Genomic DNA, 19366 nt, shown 5'->3' with positions numbered 1-19366 from the left:
AGGACCTGGAGCTCTTCAGCCTCTGTAAGAGAAAGCTGAGAGGTGATTTTGTGGCCATTTACAAATTCATCAGCACACGGGAGGGGGCATCAAGGAATAGGAAATACTCTGTCTACCAGGGCGTGCCTTGGGGTAACTAGAAACAGCAGTCTCAAACTGACAGAGAGCAGATTTAGACTGGACATCAGAAAGAACTTCTTCATGGTAAGGGCTACCAGAATCTGGATTGGGCTTCCAAGGGAGGTGGTGCTCTCCCCAACCTTGGAGGTCATTAAGAAGAGACATGACAAGCACCTGGCTGGGGTCATCTGACTCCAGCACTCTTTCCTGCCCAGGGCAGGTGGGTTGGACTCAACGATCTACTGAGGTCCCTTCCAACCCTAAAAATCTATTAAATCTATTAAACTCCCTGTCTAATTGTATTCTTTTTAGGGTGTATATTTTTCAAATGTATCTATGAGCCAAATCCTGAAGATCACAGTTTCCTTACCATGTTATTCCAGTGCTAGCAGCCATGAAGGGAAGTAACACTGAAGCAGCTGCCTTAGCTTTATACCAGCTGTGAATCCCCTACATTAAAAGCATATTTCTATGGTCAGTTAAGTCATATGGCTGCTTATGGTATGGAATGGGGAAAATAATCCAGCACAATGAATGAGATTATAATTAAGTATTATCTCACCCTTATTTGGACAATGTTTCAATTGATTTCAATGGAAGTTGAGTTTGAGTAAAAGGGAGGACTAACAATTTAGTAGGGTGTTCAAAATTTAGTCCTATTGAATTCCAGATTTCAGAGATGAGGTTTCTTAAATAGCTGCTTTCTTGTACTTTTGTTTATTCATGTTGTTGTTAATGTGTTGCACCATAATTGACATAGGGGACAAAATGAGAGTTTGGGGGTCTCTGAGTCATTATTTTACATAGAATAAATAGTTTAGTCAAACAGATTATAAGATTAAACTCTCACATGTTGAACATCCAAGAATATTGTTTATTTAAAATGGTTTTCATTTAATCTAATGACAATCCTGGGATATTAGTACAGTAAACTCACTTTTTAATTATATAGTTTTAGGCTTTAAAAATATCCTAGAGTGATCTTTAGCTAATTAATCCTCTGAGTTGATTGATTAAATCTATTTATATTATATAGGTCCTTTGAGATGCAAACATCTTATCTGTGTGCCTGAAAAGAAGTTTTTAAAGTGGAACAAAATCAGTATTTCAAGAAATGAATATTGAGTCTCTGTGAACAAATTATAACCTATTTTGCTAATCTTTAAGATTGCACTGAAAACTGGCTCCAAATGGGAACAGTGGGTCACCATAAAGTAGTGAGTATTTACAGTGCCACAGGGCTTGATTCTACCTTGTAATATTATAATTGGGAAAAGAAATCTTGTAGGAAAATCAAAATCCATGGAATGGCAAATATGGAACATTTAATGGTGAATGCTTTTCTATGATAATTACACCTAAAATATTAATATTTACCTTTGGATGAATATTTTTTTCCAAAACAAATTCAAAGCTGAAGACTGTGGATGTGCCAGTCGTGCAGTTGGATAAGCTTAGTTGTGCAGGGCAAAAATGGAGGTGGGCAAGGAAATTAGACATCTAAGGAACATTCAGGCTATTATGTAGGGCAAAGTAAAATTTTGCTTCTGAACTTTGATGCCTCAGAACATTCCTAGTGCCAGTACCTACTGGTGAAGTAGAACTCAGGATAATTTGTCCAACATTTAGTCATGCATCTTTTTTTTTCTCTTCCTTATTATTCTCTGCTCCATTCTTTCTTTTCCATTTCCTTTTTTCTACCTATTCTTTTTCCCCCTTTTGTTTACTTTTTTTTTGCTTGAGGCCACTTCATTTCCTTTCACCGAATTTTCTTCATTGAGTCTTCTCTGACATTTCCCAATCTTTTAGGCAGTGTGAACAGAATGTTTCCCCCTCCTGACCCTATGAAGAAATCATAATCAAAAGAGAAGATTCACAGTGGGTGCGTCTACACATGTATTTACTCAGGTGTGCCTATGTTTACTCAGGTGTAAAATACTCTGGAGTAAGTACTTTGGGGCAGGCATCTACACATGCAAGGACTAGGGAGCTGATTTCCTGCTCTTTCCACCATTGCCTGCAGCCCTGCAATGGTTCCCTGCTGCCACCAGGTGGAGCTCCAGGCTCCCCCCAGGTGCTAGCTCAGGGGCTGGCAAGCAGCACCAGGCCAGGAGACAGCTGTGTTCTGGCCCTGGGGGGGCTGTCTGCTGCTGGGGTGGGACAAAGTCCCCCTGCCCTGGCAGCAGGGAGCTTATGGCCCTGGCTTCCCAATTAGGGAAAGGGGACCTGCAGGGGAGACCTGCAGGGGAGGGGCAAGTCCCAGCCCCCGTTCTGATCCACTTGTGGGGTATCTAGGGACTAGCTCCCTACTGGCTGCCCCACCACCATATGGAGGCAAGGGCTGGGACCTACCCCATGCCTGCAGCTCTTTCCAAGCCCTGTGCCTCAATCACCCAATTGGGGCAAGGGGCTAGAACCTGTCCCTGACCAGGACAGCTCTCACCCCACACCCTGGATGCCAGATGGAGGATAGGCAACTTGTTTCCTGCTCAGCTTCATGATCCCAGAGCTGTGGGGTAACAGACTGCTGAGGGGGAGGCTTGTTTCCTGCCCAGCTTTGTGAGCATGGAGTTGAGGGTGTGGGGGGTAAAAGGTTGGGGGGATTTTTTGTGCTCGTCTCTGTGAGTGGAAAACTGAGAAGGGAACAAGGTCTCCAGCTTGTTACCCCCCTTCCCCACCCCCCATCTCTGCACTTGCAGAAATAGGTGGGGAACAGGCTCCCCTGCCCCCACCAGCAGGGAGCTTCCAGTGCTGGGTCTGTGATGTGCATGGTCAGTACTAGGAGACCCTTATCTCCCAGCCTGAGCTCCCTGGTCCTTGGGCTCGGGCTAGGAAATCAGAGTATCCCAGCCCAGGTCCCATGACCATGGAGTTCAGGCTGTGAGATAAGGTTCTACCAGATCAAACCCCATGACTGCAGAGCTTGGCTGGGAGAAAAGGATCTCCCAGAAATGGCTCCATGGTTGTAGAGCTAGTTTTGGAAGATCAGGGTCTTCCAGATTCCGCTTCCCAGTCATGATGATGGAGTTGGGGCTGGGAGATAAGGATCACTCAGATCCCTAATAGTGATCTGGGAGCAGGGGGCTTGGAGCTCCCTGCTGCCAAGGTAGGGGGACATAGTCCCCGCTCAGGCTTCTGTGGCGGAGACAACCCTGGCACCAGGCACCTCCTGAGAGCTCCTGAGAGCAGATTTTGCTCCTGGTCAGGCATCTACATGAATGCTACTGTGCCATTACTCATCTGGAGTAAATTTGATACTTGCATTTGCAGGTAGCAAATTTACTCAAGATTAGGGAGCTTTACTGTGTAATAAGCATGTGCATGTGTAGACACACATTCTTATCTCACAGTAAACTACACTAATGTGAGGCTAAGCATCTTGTGTAGATGTGCCCAGTCATAGTGGAACCTTTGAAAGGCCTGTAAGAGTGATTATAACTTTCTGTAGGAAGTCCAGTTCAAGAAGAGTTGTCATTGTCAAGGTGAATGGGATCTGGTGGATGAAAAAATATTAAGAGCAGAAACTTTTTGACATCTGATATGCCTGATTTAAATCTGAGCTATGATATGATGTGAATTTAAGAAGGCTTAAATTTCCTTTGCTGATCTCTCCTCATTAAAGGAGTGTGTGTCTGTTCAACAGGTTTGACAGGAATCACATTTCATAGGTAATGAAAGTATGTATCATTCTTAATCTTTCATACAATGGGCATAGTTAGTTAAACATGAACTTTGAAATACTATTCCAAGGAGAACTAGTCAAAACATCTATTGTTCTTTTGATGTTCTGCTACTGGAAGTCTTAAATACTTTTAATCTTCTTAAAACGTATTCTATCATTTTTGCAATACTGGATTCAACTGATTTGAGTTCCTGGGCTCTTTCTCCATGAATAAGACAATCATGTTATGAGAATTATTTTCTCTCTTAGGTATAAAACAAAGCATGTTAATTTAACACCCAGTGGTTTTATAGAAGCGGTATTTCTTTTATTGATCAAATACAAGCAAATATACTTTTGTGCAAACTAAAAAGTTGACATATATTGCTTTGCATGATTTCTTTATTTTATTATACATGCTCTAATTGCATTTAACCTATAAACACCTATTGTATAGGTGCATGCATGTATATCTATATAGTTCAGCATACACCAGTGTAAGCAGAGGACAGGAATGAGATACATTCAGAGCTAGTGAGCTCGTCTTCATTTTCTCTGCCTCCCTCTCAAGTCTGATGGTACTCACTGATACTGTGTGTGTGTGTATGTGTATATGTGTGGATACACACATATACACATGTATATACAAATACACATGTATGTGTGATATATATAGATGTGTATATATATCATATATATCACATATATGATATATGAGTGTGTGTGTGTGTATGTGTATGTGTGTGTATACCTATGTATACACATACACATATATGCATGCAGCAGAAGGGCAGAGTGTTTATATGTTAAAAACAATTAGAGCATTATAATAAAATAAGGAAACCACGCAAAGCAATATGTGTCAGATATTTAGTTTACACAAGAGTACATATATGTACACACATGCACACTAGGAATGTGCAAAGCTTTGGTAGCTGATTCAATCTGGAGGAGATTTGGCCCAATACAGGGACTGAATCTCTGAATCCAAATTGAATTGGGAGACCAATTAAAAGTTCCAAATCTATTTGAAGCATCCAAATCAATTCAGAAAAGCTTTGGAAAAAATTCAGCCACTTCGGAGATTCGGCCATAGACTAAACAGGCAGCTGACACAGCTGCTTCCAGCTGGTAAGACTGTTGGGGCTGGGGCAAGGAGGAAGGAAGGGGCATGGGGGAGGGACAAGCTGCCCAGCTTGGGGAGGGGATGCATTACTTGGGGAGGGGGCAAGGGAGAGTGGGATGTGGGTGCAGCAGGACTGGGAGTGGGGGCTCTGCCCTGCTGCCACTTGCCCAGCCAGGGTGTGGAGGGGGGTGTGTTACTCATGGGGGGATGTGGGATGTAGGTGTGGCAGCACTGGGAGTGCACTCTGCCCTTCTGCTGCTTCCCCAACTAGGGTGGGGCAGGCAGGATGCGGGCGCAGCTTGCTCCAGGAGGAAGGGGCCAAGCAGCAGCAGGGCATAGCCCCAGCTCCCAGCATTGCCGCACCCACATCCTGCTCCCCCCTGCACCAGCTGGCAAGTGGCAGCAGGGAAGAGCCCCCACTCCCAGTGCTGATGCAGGTGCAGTAGCATGGACAGAAGGGGTTATGCCTTACTGCCGCCCAGAGCAAGCCACACCTACATGGCTCCCCTCCACACGCCAGCTGGGAAAGTGGCAGCAGGACATAACTCCCATGGTTCCCCCAGTTGTGGCAGAGGTAGGCACAGCTGGAGGAGCCACAGGAGAGGCCCCCATGGCTGCTCTGCCCAGCCCCATCCCTCATGCAGCCCAGACTCCAGACAGTTAAAAAAAAAAAAAAGCCCTGCACTTATTGGCTGCAGCAGTGGTGATTATGGCCTCTGAGGGCTTATGGCAGAGCCCCCCCAAACAGCATGGGGCAGTGGGGATCATCCCTCCCCTTGGCACCCATGCAGCAGCTGCCCCATGGGGTGGGTGCAGTGTGGCTCAGCAGGGTACTGCACTATCTGGGAGCTGGGGCAGCTCCACATGTCAGCCAGAGCCTGGCAGCACTCAGCCTCAGTGGTCATGGGGGCTTCTCCCATGGCTCCCCCTGCCCGGGGAGAGGCAGGCACAGCCAGAGGAGCTGCAGGAGAACCTGCAGCCACCCAGCTGTGCCAGCCTCCCCTCAGCTGATCTGAATCACCAAATCTCTCTGAATCTTCCAAATCTCCACATCGAATCACCGTCCTCCAAATGCACTGAATTGAAATCCAAATCAAATACTTCCCTAATCACACAGGCCTAATGCATACATAAGGGACATATTATATAATGTAGATAGTAAATGAACAAACAAACATAAACAGTTAGGGGGGCTCTCAGATATATTTATATGAATATGTATCAGATAAATACTGTTTGCTTCATTATAGCAAAGTTGTTTCACTAAAATGTCTCATTAGAAATCATTAAGGATTTCCTCTCTAAAACAGGTCAGCAGAACATTAAGTGGGGACCTGGTCCTGATTGCACTACATATGCAGCTGGGGCTGAGAATCTTACAGCTGATGAGTCTGTCAGTCCTGGCTGCACCTGATGCACAGCTGCAGCCAAGAGTCCAACAGCTAATGTGAGTCATGGTCCCATATGCGTCTCACACACAGCTGGGCACGAGAGAGTCCCAGCTTCTCCCCTTGTGATTCTTACCTCAGTAATGGTGGGGTACATTGGTGACATGTAGGGGGTGCATATGAGTGCACATACTCCTCCCGAGCATGGCGGTGCACCCCCTACAAAAAAGGCACTGTTGGTGGTGCCTGCAGGCAGTTGCCACTCGCCACCCTTCCCCCCTTGTCACTGACATTGGCATCTGCGCAGGGCACACGTCGTTCATGGTGGGGTGGCACTGTGATGTCCCAGCCCTGGAGGTGTGCACGGTGCCTTGCAGCTGCGAAATGGCAGTTGCTGCTATCTCCCATCTGTATGGGCATTGCATACACATGTGAATTAAAGCTGGATAGAAATCAGCTATAAAGTTATTACACATTTTTAAGCAATAACCTTATAGCTGTTTGGGCCTTTCTAAGTTGCCATAGTTAATTTGCACGCATAACTAGCCGAATTTATTACACAATTAATTAGGTAATTGTGTAATAGAGATAATGTGCAGAGGGAACCTCAGTCACAAAACTCTCTTCAAGCATTAGGTAGGAAGCTGGGCCCCCAAATTGTCTGAGGATTTACCAATCAGCAGATTACCTAAAAGTAAATGTTGCAGTGCTTAAGCCCATTTATAGATTTAGCTGTAGATGCCTAAATAATGATTTAGAAAATTAACTTTAAGTTTTCAAACATGGCACCTTTGACTAGTGTTTTTTAACAGTCACCAATAATGCATATGAAGTTTTCTATTATTGTAAGTAATTTATAAGCTTTAAAAATCATTCTTATCACTGCAAGTATTTATCTAATTCTTAACAAACCCTAAAGTTATTTCAAGTTACCCAAGTATTATAGGGCATGCTTATAAATTCTGGAATTTTGTTGCTTTGAAAATATTTTATTGATATATGTTTTTGATGAACATTGACACAAAGGGTGTTTGTCCACATGACATCTCTCCTGTTACCATGTTACACTTTTCCTGTGTCCATACGACAAAAATTACCATTAAGCTAGCTAAATCACGTTTGCATATCCACATTATCAGTTGATTTTATTGTTTTAGGTTTTTTCCTGGTAATTTAAAACACCTCCAACATGTTTTATTTTTAGTTCCAGAATTTCTTCCATGAGGGTTATTTTTATCATTTGAAATTTGTAACGTATCTGATTTATGCCCGAAAACCTGATTTTCCCTGCTTTGCAACTATTGCACCACCAGGTGTCGCTTGGGTTCACTTGTAAATACACGGAAATCCATAGAGTTCATCCAATTTATCCTGCACTGATTTTTTCCAGACTCCAGGTGCTAATCTTGCAATTTTTTACTGATTATTTTATTGCTTATATTAGATTAATGAAAAATGAGATTTCCAAAAAACATGTTCTGCCTTTTCGCACGCATCATCCTTATCAGTCTCAGTCTCTTTCCACCCGGACCCCCAACTTTTTTTCTCCTGCTTGCTCCCCGCAACAGTGCTGTGATTCCCTTCTCACAGCGAGCCAACTAACCAAGCCTGCCGCAGTCTTTTTCCACCTGGACCCCAAACTTTTTTCCCCTTGCATGCTCCTGTTGGGATGTGTGGCAGGGGGGACACCTCCACCCCCGTATTCCACTATTTTCCTGCTCCACTTCCACCCATCTTTGCATTTTCCTCAGTTCTAGCAAGGACACAGAAGGCCATATTGTATTTAAAAAATTGTAATAACCTATGTTAACTTAAATATTAACAAGCATATACATTAATACAATAACATAATTTAACTTTTACAAAGAAAGAAAGAAAGATTAATTTTCTTCTTCCTGTCTTGTCATCCTCCTCTGCTGTTTCACTCCTGCCATAAAAAATTGAAATTTGTATTGTACAATGTGTAGTGTCTGGTTGCTAAATATGAGAATCCAAGTATTTGGAGTTTCTCATCACAGGGCATAGCTATATTTAACAATTTTTTCCATTACATACCTAAGTAATGACTCTGTATCCCCATTGATACCAGTTCTCCTTCATCTGTGTTGCTGCATCTCTGCTGACAAGCCTTTGAAGAGCTGTCAGGGGATATGATTGAGTTACCCCATTCCAAAACTTCAACTCCAAATCACTGTCTTTTTGCAACCTGCCTCACCATCTGCCAACTTACCACTGTCCTGGACTCTCCTTTGTCCTTGAAGCACAGGTGCCTGCAGCATTCCCACTGGCATTCCTACTGGTCCTGTGCTGGAAGGTGGTTGTGCACATGTACACAGTAGTGTGCACTACAATTTGGGGGGGTAAGGGAGGGATTATCCATATTGCCCATTTAGTGGATAGAGAAGTACCCCAAGTGGTCGCCCATGCCTGGTGTGAAGGTTGGCGCATTGGGCAGCACAAAGGCATCTTGCAGCTGTCTGTTTTTCTGCTGTGCCTTGTACCTAATTTATGCTACATTATGTAGTGCGTTTCTCCTAATGCCTTTGTAAAAGCCTAATGGCTCGTCATCTACTTGATAAGTGCCCTCAGCCACAGGACATTATCCTTGATCACGCTGGCCCCAAGGTGGCTGTCATCAGCTTTGGAATTCATATTATTGGGTGCCTCCCTGTATCACCCCACCAGCATCACAAAAGATTTTCACCCAGCTTCTGGTATGGAAAAAAAAACACAGGACACTTTTCAAATCCTTTTGTGATACTGGAGGCATGAAGGCCAGCACCAACCAGGAGTGTTGAGAGCGAACCACCAGTCATGGGGAAAACATAATTACTTGGGATAATTACCTAGGCTACATGAAAAGACAAAGAAAAAGGAACACTACATACATGATCCTTGAAATGAACTAATGAAGCATACCTCAGTAAGCAGCTGCTTGGACTAAGCTTTAGTTGCTTATGCATTCACAGAATACGAGGACTTTTCTACGTTGTGGCAGAGAGAGGTTAATGGTGAGTCAAAGGATATCAAGAGTAGCAAAGAGGCACTTGGCAGTGGTATTGCCAGCATTTTTACTGGAGATGGGAGTAGTGTCAGGCAAGTGTCTGAGGCTTCTGTTCTTCTCTTCTGCCTGCTGTGCACGGTGGGAGCAGCATATGAAACATAGCATTCAGGAGCTAGAAATAGGGAGGGGGAAGTTAAGAGCATAAGACTTTGTACTGTAAAACCACCATGCAGTCATTCCAACTCTGAAATGGTGGTACCCCTCCTGTATATAAGCAGGGTGGGCAGAGAGGACACAAGAGATGAGAAGCAGGGAAGGGTCTATCCCCCACCCCACCTCGAAATCTTGCCCTATGACTGTAGGACTGTGGAATAGCTTGCACCAACATTCACGGCAACTGAACCCTAGTTACATGAAAATTTAAGTAAACAATGCAAGCCACCCTCCCTCAGGGCACAGCCAAGTGTCTTACCTTTGCATTGCTTGGGTGTCCTGTTTCAAGTGTCACAAAAGCAGTCTCACCCTGCAGAACACTGCACTGACATCAGCAGCCAGCACTGTTGTCGAATCGGTCGAACCAGTTGTGCCAGCAGGGGCAAGTATCCCGCTGAGCTGAGTCCCATCTGCCTTAAAAGTCTCCTGTTTGTGGATATACTGCACTGCACCAGACATTGGCAGTAAGCGTTGAACTGCCCGAACTGGTTGTGCCACCAGGGACAAGCATTCTCCTGGGCTGAGTCCCATTCTCTATTCGTGGATATAGTGTATGGACCCCCGATCCTTTCTCCATGAATTTATATACCCTGGGGGGGCAGCCTCCCATCCCCCCACTAACCTCATTCTGGTTTTAAAAAATACAAACCTCAGACAGTCTGGCTCTGGCATGGAAAACACCATGGGCTGCAAAAGTGCGCAAAAAGCATAGCCTCCCAAAAACACCAAAACAGAACACCAGCCATTTGCTGGAGATAGCATTGTAAAGTGGGTACGTGGGAGATGCAAAGTTTGTGTACACTTTTGTAGCCCTAAGGTGCCCCAGACCCAGTGCCAAACCCTGTGCCCAGTGCAAAAAGTGTGCAGAAAAAGAGGGAGGCTGTTGCGACACACACTAAAAAAGTGAGGAGAAGCAAGGCAAGGCAGAAGGCAGGCAGCCTCTAGAGTGCTTTTGCACAAAAAGATTTCACCCACCAAACCCCCAAACCCCCAGAAAAAGTCAGGGACAGAAGTGTAATGCTTGTGTACCCTTGTGTAGCCCTAAGGGTACCACACACCCAGTGTGTACCAGTGCAAAAAGCATGCAGAAAAAGAGAGAGGCAAAAATGCTGTTGCAAAAAGCACCCAGAAAAAAGCAAGGAGAAACCAGAATTGTAAAGTGGAGGCAGGCAGAGTGCTTTTGCAAGGAAAGATTTCACCCACCAAATGCCCCAAAACCCAGAAAAAATGGAGGGGAAGTAGTGGGTGAAGCCCTTTGGGTGGACTGTCCTGGGTATTTCTTGTCCTAAAATGCCACCAGGAAATAAAGTAGTACTGAAAGGGCAGGAGGGTAAAATTGTTCTGACATGCCCCCTACTGCATTTTACTAGTTATAGCATAAGCCATTGCATGGTAAGTCACGTCCATGTTACCTATTTATCCATCTTAAACTAGAAAGAAAATTTAAACCAGGAACATTTTTAGTGACTAAATGACAAGTATGTGGACAAGCGCCCAAAGATTAAGAAGGCAGGATAAATTTTCACCTAATAGACTTATAAACTAACCAAAGATTTAAAAAACATCTTGCATCAGCAATCTCAGTCTGGACACAGGACAATGTAAACTTGCATGAAGGGATTCTTCAGACTTAATTAGGTGCCAACAGATTATTGTGGTAAACATAAAAAAGCTCCTTGGTTTTGTTTGGTTTAAGTGAAATAGTTCAAGACTAGGGGCCAGGTGTGAGATATATTCAGAGTGAGTGAACTCTTCTTTTATTGTTTTCTCTACCTCCCTCTCAAGTCTGATGGTTCTCACTAACATTGCCATCATCACACAACACCAGTCTGTGCCTTCTGGCAAATAAAAAAAACATATCAGAAGCAACACGTTTTTCTACTGAAGGTTTCTGTATTGGAGATCTCACCTGAGAATAAGAAACAAAATGCTGCTGTATTTTCTGGTTTAGAATATTTGCAAGTTTATGAAAAAGCACTGGAGAAGCATAGGGCAGCATGACTGATCTACAGAGCTTTTGTTAGGGAACACAGGAGGCTCTGGCGAGTTAAATTCAAGAACGGAATAGAAGCTGATCATAGAGCCATGTGAGAAGGCGAAAGGAAAAGGCAGTTGGAGCCAGGCTGACTTCCAAATGCAAAACAGTGGTGACTGATGATTCACAAGTTCATCTAGAATCCTTTTATTTGATTTTTTTTGTTATCAGATATTCATTAGCTCTTAATTTGGTATGTTGTTTATACATAAAAATATGCTTAGGAATAACCATGTTGTAATGTCACAGATCAAGCTGATATACAGGCTTTTACAGGGTGGTGACCATTCTAGAATCTTTATACACCAGATGTGTCCTCAAAATGAGAGTTACCTGCCCTTTCTGTCCACAAGAGTTGATGCTAGCTGTGCTGAATTTGCCAGATAGTGGGTATTGACAGCTCTGGGAGATCTTCTGTACTGAACAGATTGAAACTGCAGGACTGGGCTTTCCAAGAATTGTAGCAAAGGCCATCCCTGAGTATGACTTGCATGAGGTTTTATGCCTATTCCTATCCTCCTGTACTGGCATGATGCCTCTAGATACTGCTACTCAAGTCTTGCACATTCTTTCCCTACCAATACAGATCCAGATCTATAAGTCTTAATTCAGACCCAAGTTAATAATGAAAAATTAGGAGATAAATCTTCCCGGCATATCATCTCCTGGCTGCTGTGTGGGCCAGCTTCAAGAGAACAGCTCTTGAAGAGTACTATGGACAATGCTTGAGAGTACTATGAACAATGCTGGCCTGTGAGCTGATGTTTAGAACAATTTACAGGGAAGCAGGAAATATTCCCTTGGCACACAGCCCAGCCACTAGTCTAGGGGGTAAAAAGGCGAAATGGATGTTCTCCTCCATTTCAGCCATAGGTAGATCCAGGATTTTTTTTTAAAAAGTGGGGGATGAGGGGGGAGATTGTGTGAATCAACATCACATGTAACAGCACACTTTTTTGCTAGTTAAAAAGAAAATAGAATTTTTATTAATATACTAGAGGGCAAGGGCTATCATATTCAGTGTAAGATTAAAGTACAAATAAATAGGACTTTATTGTAATGTGCCTTAATTTGCTATATCATACATTATGTATAAAAACACAACAAACTAGGCAAAAAAATATTAAAACTGTTGTTTCATTAGTCCTGCAATCAGTAAAGCAAGGAGCAAATTAGACAATTCCTGGATGCATAACCACATCCAGAGAGATCGCTCCTTCTGCAGCTGAAAACATCAAAAGATAATGATGATTTTTGCAACATGGAACATTTGCACCTTGATGGATAACCAAGACACTGAATGACCAGAAATAAGAACTTCCATAATCTTCAGAGAACTAGTAAGGTACAACATTGACATTGCAGTTTTGAGTGAGATAAGATGACTGGATGAGGCTTAGATGCAGGAATAGGGTGGTGTCTACACCTTATTTTGGAAAGGGAAACAATCCCAGAGCAGATGTATTCATGGCTATGACTTTACCTTCAAGGATCACCTGTCATTCAACTTATAGAACTACCAGTCTGTATTAATAAACATCTTGTGACCCTTCTTCTTAAACTCAGCAGCAACCAGTAACCACCATCATCTGTGCATATGCCCCAATGCTTGATGTTGAGAGTGATCTCAAAGAACAGTTCTACCCCAAACGTTACCACATTCTGATGGAACGCAGACTCATTCTTCTCAGTGATTTCAGTGCTACAGTTGGACAAGATCCTAAACTCTGGAGTGGCACCATTGGGAAATAAGGAGTAGGGAAAGCCAACTCCAATGGAATCCTTCTCCTGAGCAAATTCATGAAGCACTATTTTCATGAACACCATCTTTAGACAGAGTGACAAATACAAGGACACACAAAGACACCCTTGCTCTAAGCACTGGTGTGACAGCTGAAAATTATGTCTGTGTGATAAAGGTGCTTGCTGAAGGCTCTATGAGTATTAGACCAAGTGTTTTTCTGTCATTTGTTCAGATATTAAGATATATGTTGTTGCTAAGAGCCTAATTAAAGTTTAAGATGTAGTAAGGACTTGTATAAAGTAAGGCCTAGTAAATTTAGCAAAGCCTTATAAAAGTAATGGTAGGCCCTGTGGCATACTTAAAATTAACCTTATCAGAAAAATGCAAGGCTTGTACTGCTATTGGTCAGTTTAAGGACAGTTACAGTAAAAAGAATCTGAATGGATATAAGTTATCATTATAGCTCAGAAGTTATAAATTGGCTGGCACATCTGGAAATCATTAGATATAGCTCTGTGAAAGGAACTACTAATTAGCTGTTGACCTGGATCAGTGGGCCCGTGGATCTCGAGGAGCCCAAGAACTGGATACCAGGGTCCTTCCCGGTACTCCTCAGATAGTGCTTATCAGGGATGCCTGACTTCACTGAGCTTTGTGGAAAGAGAAACTTGTCATACATCAGGTATCAGAGGGAACTGCCGTTAAGTTGCCAACACAAATTATTATTGTCTGCCATTATTTGTCTTAGTATACTACACGTAGTCATGTTTTTGTTAAGTCAATAAACCTTTCTTACCTTTCTACCCCCGACCACACTCTCAATCAATCCCGAACCCTCCGCTGGCGTGTAACAGGGGGCCTGCCCAAGGCTGATCCAACCATGGCCCACCCCCTTGTTCTTGGGTTAACCACCCGCTTTCTCGCCCACTGCACCTTGATCTTAATGAATTAATAGAGGTGTTAATTAAGTGGGAGGCTCCCATTTTCTGCCCCGATACCAGGGGGCGCTACCTGCGGCTCCATTCCTTCCCTACACTGCAGCCCAAGCCTCACAGATGCCATCTTGATGTTCCCATAATAACCAGCCCCACTCTGGGCCCCAGAATCCTTCTAGCAGGAACCCTGCATGATCCCTCCATTCAGGTGGCCTCCCCACCTTCATTCAGTTATGTAGCTCCCTGAATCTATTTTCCCTCTCAGGTGTGGTCCTCCCCTGGGACCTTTGGCTCCTCTAGCCCTGGGCCACCCCTAGTCCAGTCAGGACTCCAGGCCCCTGGCTCTTGAGCATCCCTCGTGGTGGACCCCTGGCCCTTTTAACTGTCCTGGTCCTGGTCCCAGCCTGGGCCAGTTGAGGGTACTCTCTCATTCAGTCTCTGAGTCCCTAGCTCTTCACTCTCTCTCTCTCAGGGTCTTCCCTCCGGGCCCTCCAAACACCTGCCTGGAGTGACCTGGGAACTGTACCCGATCATTGGGCTAGGTTTGCTACTGCTGCCTGGGGTAAGCCCAGAAGGGATACCTGTCATGGCTGCTGGCCACATGCTTACAGTTACAGGCCGAAGAGAATGCCCAGCTCTGGGAAAAGGTCATCCGGCTGAGTAAGGAGTTAGAAGTTGTGATAGATTCCAATAGCGTGGTGTGCGAGGCGGCTCAAGCTGCTCAGTCCTCCTTGGAAACGTTAGAACTGAGGGAAGAAAAAATTATGATCGCATGCATGGCCGCTTCCCTCCAAAAGAGGGCACAGTTAGCACAGGCTGTGGAGTCATCCTTCCACAAGGTGCGGCACTGTCTGTATGGAGAGAAACTGGAAGCTGAGCTCTGGAAAGATGAAGGGGAGGAGATTGATGGAGAGGAGGAGACTGATGACAAGCCTGGAGCTGAACCACCCAAAATGTCCCTGCCCAGGGGGAGAAACCTAGCCAAGTGTTCCCCATGGTGTAATCTGTTCGGGGCCATAAGGAGGGAATCCCCAAACAGAGCTATGTTCCTTTACCTATGCGGAGATCAGAGATATACAGGAACAGCATAAGTCCAAGCTGGGAGAGCCAGTGATAGACTGGCTAGTTCAAATATATAGTGAAGGGGTATCCGCAATTTCAGTGAGTAGTGCCGAAGCAACACAAATTTTCTGTGCTCTGAGCTCCAGTTAAATCAGTTTGAAGGAGGTGAAGAATATGTTATTTTGTTTTCTGCTGTGCTTCAAGCAATTGCAGCCAGTTATGGTAATATGAAAGAAGAGCTTAACCCTGCTCCTCAGGTGTGGGCCAATTTAAAGGAGGCTGTTTGCTGCTTGTATCAGTTAACATTAACTGAAATCATTCATGCAGCAGTTTGGACTCGCACGCCGGAAGCAGAAATCTTGACAGCACCATTGTGGAGGAGGTTTTGCTGACGAGCACCAACAGAGTGCACCTCAGCCCTGTTGGCCTTGGAGCCAGAGGCGGTGAATCACCCAGTAAGAGATGTGATCCAGCAACTAGTGCAGCTTTTACCCATTTTGCGGAAGTCAGGACTTGCCAAGCCGACAGAAACCACCATGGCCATGATGGTGGCCTCAGCAAAAGACAAACCCCCTGACCCCCCTGAACTGCTGGAAAAAGCCAGGGAAGGCCAGCCCAAGACTCCACAAGTAAAAATGTGGAATGAATTGTTAGCTGGCTGTTTCAATAAGGTGCAAATTGATGGAATGCCCACCAATGTCTTGTGATGGCTGTGGGCTAAACACTGTGGCAAAAAGGCACGCCCAAAAGCCAAGTTGTCTGCACCACCAGCAAGGTCACCGGAGGGATTCTCTGCCCTGAGGGCAGAACTGTCAACATTTTCCCAGGCACATGCAGGGCAGCCAGCCTTTACCCCCCATGATCACATGGCCTAGGGAGTCCGGCCGGCCGAACCTCCAAAGAAAGGGGCCACAATGGGGGCAGTAGTGAGCCAGGAACCAGTACCTAAAGTTAATATTGACCCTTTAATTCACATACCTATACAGATTCAATTAGGGAAAAGTGAAAAGCAATTGATATGCTACTAGACGTGGGTGCCCAGATTTGCATTTTAGATTCCACAGAGTGGAAGGAGGAGAAAGGAACCCCTTATCAAGTAATTAGAGTTGGAGGCACCAGACAACCAAAACATCTGGTCCGAGCAACCTTCACATTACCTAATGGCTCTAAGTTGACAGCGGAAGCAGTGATACTTAAAGGGGAACCAAAATTACTGGGACTTAATGTACTAAGAGGACAGTGGTTTGCCCTTGAGTGAGAGAATTGGCAGCTTGGGTGTGCAGTACCTCACCAAGAATCAGAAGAAACAGCTATAAGAGCTGTAACCCAATGTAGCTTGACCCCATTAACCCTGCCTCCCATGAACGGAGTCCACAGGCCCCAGTATCGAACTCCCCCCGAGGCCACACAACCTACCCAGTATATTATAAGCCAGCAGTTAGAAGACGGGACTATTATCCAAACCCACTCTCTGTATAACAATCCAGTGTGGCCAGTGCACAAGCCAAATGGAGGGTGGCAGTTGATTATTGACTTTCGAGCTTTGAATGCTAATATTAACTCCTTGATGGGTTTTGTCACTACCAGCCTTAACAGAAAGCATCTGGTGTTATGGGCCTGCATGGATGAAATCTGTTGATATCAAAGACATGTTGTGACAGTATGTATTTGTAGCTGTAGAAGTTATCACAGGAATAATGTTTGCCTGCACCACAGTGAAAGCTACAGCTCAGGACACTTGTGCAGCACTGGAAACTCTGCTAGCTGTGTATCTACCACCCATAGAAATACAGAGCGATAATGACCCTCACTTCCATGATCATCTTATATATGACTGGGCTGCAAAACATGGCATGTTTTGGAGATATCACATCCCATACCATCCACAGTCTAATGGATTGGTAGAATGAGCCAATGGCATCCTCAAATGCAACTTGCGGTTGGCTGCCAGCCCAGCTCTTAAAGACTGGGACTTGCACCTGGATTGAGCTATCAATTGGGCAAATAACCAACCCCATCCAGGAGGTAGCCCTATGCAACAGGCCTTTGGATTGGGTAGTCCCCATGAGCTGGCAGTAGAGGGACCGGGGGGGGTGCGGGGGTGACCCGGGAAAGCTTCAGGCAGGAGATCAAGTGGTAGTGAAGCATCCTCAGGGAGATAAATAGAAGGGGACACTATTGGCAAAAGGTATGCATAATACATGGTAGGTATTTAAGTCAGATTCATCTAATGGGAGCCAAGATCCTTGTTGTCTTGTTCTTACCGATTGAATCTGTCCACAAATGCAGCCATAACCACTCCTAATTGAGCCTGCCACTGAAGACGAGTCCTGCTCTGTCACTGGTCTGAATCGACTGGCACCATGAAGTGGCAGACTGTTATAACTGTATTCTTCTTATTAATGCGTTATTGTGTTTCCTGGGTAGGGTATGTCTACTTTCCTTCTTATTATCCAGATATTAATGAACTTGCTCCTGAAGAACTTCAAGGGGTGGCCTGACCCTGAAGAGCATCCCCCGGAAACACGTTAAGATGATCTTCATGTGGTTGAGCTGCAGTATCCATATTGGAAGAAATCTGCCACCCCAGAGCAAGTGAAATCCTGGTCTCTGAGTAGAAGAAACAGGATAATTGACTGACAAAGTGGTAACTGTCAGTGCACCTGTGACACCAGTTATTATCTTGTGTATATTCCCTACCTAAAGGCTGGAATGGCTAACTGTGGGAGGGGAGGTAATTATTGTAGCTCTGCTAATTTATGGGTTTGTCGTTACATACTTTCTGAGGGAAACCCCTTTGAGCTCAATGTACCTGAGTCTGTGCCCCCAATTGTGCATTCCACATCTGTTTAGCCTCTCAAGCCACTGTGTTTATGGGAGAATCTACCCCCTCCCATTCCTATGGCTGACAACACTCTCTAGTGATGGTGTGAAGCCTACCGGGTGGGAGGGCGTGCAGCAGGTTGGAACAAAGTTATTAACTGGTTTGTGAATCATACCTATACAGAGGTGTGGTAGAATGGTACCCACTTTAATACAACTAGAAGAAATCTGTATCCGCAAGTCTCCACCACTTATCCCCATCCTTTTATATCAGTGGGGTTCCTAGAGCAAATTAGTGCTATGATTCTGCCAGGGCAGAATCCGTTTCATCAACCCGGTAAAACATCATCCCCATGAGCAACAGTGGGAACTCTTTCTCTCCCTGGAAGGTGAAGCATGGTTACAGGGTCCCAAGGAGGGATAAATGTGATCTGTGAGAGAATGGGATGTTCACTACTATCCCTGGCCGTTACACCATGGAAGGCCCTGATACAGCCTGTGTATAACTCCACACCATAGTGGAGGTTGCAGGTTAAAATCCCAACCCTCCTAAATGCTTCATTGTTCACTGCCCGTGTATTGTTCAGACCAAAACAATGGTATGTCAGAGCTACTTTTCCAAACTGTTCAGCAGAAACCTGCGTAGCTGAAGGGTTGCTTAGGTAGGAATGGCCAATCATTTCCATTCCATGAATACAGTTAGGTCCCCAGAGACAAAGCGATGCTCCAAGTTATCTTTGGGATGGACTTAACTTGGCTATGAATGTATGGAACTTAGATACTTCCCAGAAAAACACTGAAGGAGTAGCCAATCTCCGACAGGCAGTAGGGCTGTTCACTAAGGGAGGCATGCTCAAAGGAAAAACTTTAGAGCACACTGATGAATTGCTAACTGATGTAAGATTAGAGACAGCCCGTCTTGCCCAGGCCATGATGGACACTGCTTTTAAAGCAGACAAAAATAAAACTTGGAATACTGCTTGTGCGCAAGTTCAGTTGTCATTAAATATGCATTTTTCCAGATAATAAACAATGTCAAAAATAGGGAATGGCCCCCTGGCTTAGAGCATCATGGAATGTCAGCAACATTTAAAGAAAGATACCCTTATCAAAGTACCAAGATTACCACTTAAAAAGGCTGTAATAAAGGAAAGTGTTCATTCCTGGGGCGGGGGTAAAGATAGAAACTGGACCGCTGCTTATTTGCTAAGCACGGGGTGTCACCTGTCAGCTCCATGTTTTTGGGGAACCCTGA

General features: G+C 44.6%; 2 long non-coding RNA genes across 2 annotated transcripts in view; one reads left to right on the top strand and one right to left on the bottom strand.

The window, feature by feature from the left end:
* Window positions 1-7566: 7566 nt before the first annotated feature.
* LOC109321875 overlaps window positions 7567-19366 on the top strand; it is a 19287-nt gene continuing 7487 nt past the window's right edge. The window contains exons 1-2 of the long non-coding RNA XR_002104184.1: window positions 7567-7650; window positions 18430-18434. This is a non-coding gene — a long non-coding RNA (uncharacterized LOC109321875). The remainder of the gene's footprint in view (window positions 7651-18429; window positions 18435-19366) is intronic.
* LOC109321874 lies at window positions 9310-9866 on the bottom strand. The gene is made up of 2 exons (XR_002104183.1): window positions 9772-9866; window positions 9310-9471 (listed from the first exon to the last, which is right to left on the bottom strand). It is a non-coding gene; the product is annotated as an uncharacterized LOC109321874 (long non-coding RNA).

Source organism: Crocodylus porosus, unplaced genomic scaffold (assembly GCF_001723895.1).
Source record: "Crocodylus porosus isolate Cpor-Errol unplaced genomic scaffold, CroPor_comp1, whole genome shotgun sequence".
Taxonomy (NCBI): domain Eukaryota; kingdom Metazoa; phylum Chordata; order Crocodylia; family Crocodylidae; genus Crocodylus; species Crocodylus porosus.
Note: the sequence above shows the minus strand (reverse complement) of the source record. Positions and strands in the feature narration are given on the sequence as shown.